This window comes from Myotis davidii, unplaced genomic scaffold, assembly GCF_000327345.1.
Source record: "Myotis davidii unplaced genomic scaffold, ASM32734v1 scaffold1354, whole genome shotgun sequence".
In the NCBI taxonomy this organism is placed as follows: domain Eukaryota; kingdom Metazoa; phylum Chordata; class Mammalia; order Chiroptera; family Vespertilionidae; genus Myotis; species Myotis davidii.
The window spans coordinates 40,609-41,928 of NW_006285616.1; the positions used below are offsets into that span (position 1 = coordinate 40,609).

The window sequence follows — 1,320 nt, forward strand, 5'->3', positions numbered from 1 at the left end:
TACATGGTGAATTTTGATAATATGAACTCTTTTTTTGAGTCATCATCAATTTTTATAGAAGATATATAATTATATGGAACACTATAATCACTCAAAAGCATCATCTGTGATTTTCATATTCTCTTATAAAAGAATATACCCAAATATAACAACATGCCTTTCTGTTGCTGATTTTTAACAAAATATTTGAGGAATACTTACTATGTGCTAAATAAATAAACAAACAAACAAACAAATAAATACATAATTTTTTATTAAATATTTTCATCTTATTCACTCATTTTCATTTTCCTTTCTCTATCCTAGACTAGGATCCTTCCCCTATGTTTTTTTTTAAGGGTTGGATCGTGAAATATTTATTGAAACAACCAGCAAGACTGACAGAGTATGGGGCCAATAGGGAACAGGGTCAGGGTGGGTGGTGGTTAAGCCGGGAGAACTGACTGCTCCCGCCCCCACCCCCACCCCCCCAGCTTCTGTCTCATCCACCATTTGGTCCATGTAGTCTGTCACTCTGGGGTGGTGGTTGTAGCGATTCTTCCCAAACCGCATCTGCTGCTCAAAGTAGTAGAAGCAGTCCTAGCGCCCAGACTCCTTAACATCTTCCTCATGTAGTAGAACGCCACGCACTCCACCACTGTTCTGGTCTTCACCCAGTTCTTCTGTATACGATAAAAGTCTTTTCCAAAGAGCATGAGTGTTTAAAGCTCTGGATTTCTTCTTCTGTCCACGCAGTCATTCCCTCCTGAGATGCCTTTCCGCTGCGGCAATACCTCTGGAGCGCCTCCTGGATGTTATGGTCGCACCTGAGCAGCTCATATAATGCCTGCTCATTGTCCCTGGTGAGTGCTCCGGCCGAAACCCCGTCCACCGTTTTCTCATTACCAGTTCTGAATGCGGCCTCGACAAGGTACTCCTTCACTTTGCTCTCCGCAACCACACCAGGACGCCAAAGGAGCTGGTCTCCATCTTCAGACGCTTTCTCATCGTCGTCATACTCTCCAAGATAAGGGGGGATCTCGGCCTGATATTGTAAACCGATCCTTATTTCCTTCCTCAAATCTTCAGGTGAGTTACCACCGTCTGTTTCAACATCTTCAATCTCTGATTCTTTACCTCCTTCACAAGTAGTATTTGAGCGCAAAGGCTTCGGGAAGAAGTCGGAAGCCTGGTGGAAAGCCAGAGACCGTATCAGGTCGTCTGCGGAACAGGGTGCCTCCTCGTCATAACCTGACAGCAGGTCTTTTGCTATTTCCTCCTTGTCCAGTGTCATATCTGGCAGCTGGTGGGAAAGTTCACTTGGTGAGCTGTGGGCACTGG

At 44.6% G+C, this 1,320-nt stretch overlaps 1 pseudogene; it reads right to left on the minus strand.

Moving 5' to 3' along the window:
- The window catches only part of LOC102769759, a 17,719-nt pseudogene that overhangs the window by 2,599 nt on the left and 13,800 nt on the right, over positions 1-1,320 (minus strand).